The 453-nt window shown below is 51.7% G+C and overlaps 1 protein-coding gene across 1 annotated transcript in view; it reads right to left on the reverse strand.

Moving 5' to 3' along the window:
* LOC109924952 (guanine nucleotide exchange factor VAV3-like) overlaps nucleotides 1–453 on the reverse strand; it is a 203,142-nt gene that overhangs the window by 50,170 nt on the left and 152,519 nt on the right. The window lies entirely within an intron of this gene.

Raw genomic sequence — 453 nt, forward strand, 5'->3', positions numbered from 1 at the left:
TCACAGTGACCCTTTCTCTCACAGTCTCTCACAGTGACACTTTCTCTTAATGTCTCTCACAGTGACCCTCTCTCTCACATTGACCTTCTCTCTCACAGTCTCTCACAGTGACCCTTTGTCGCATAGTGACCCTCTCTCTCACAGTCTCTCACAGTGACCCTCTCTCTCACAATCTCTCAGAGTGACCCTCTCTCTCACAGAGACCCTCTCTCTTACTGTGTCTGACAGTGACCCTCTCTCTCACGGTGACCCTCTCTCTCATAGTGACCCTCTCTCTCACTGTCTCTCACAGTGACCCTCTCTCTCACAGTCTCTCACAGTGACCCTCTCTCTCACAGTGACCCACTCTCTCACAGTCTCTCACAGTGACCCTCTCTCTCACAGTGACCCTCTCTCTCACAGTCTTTCACAGTGACCCTCTCTCTCACAGTCTCTCACAGTGACCCTCTCTCT

The sequence above is a fragment of the Rhincodon typus genome, chromosome 10, assembly GCF_021869965.1.
Source record: "Rhincodon typus isolate 14 chromosome 10, sRhiTyp1.1, whole genome shotgun sequence".
NCBI lineage: Eukaryota > Metazoa > Chordata > Chondrichthyes > Orectolobiformes > Rhincodontidae > Rhincodon > Rhincodon typus.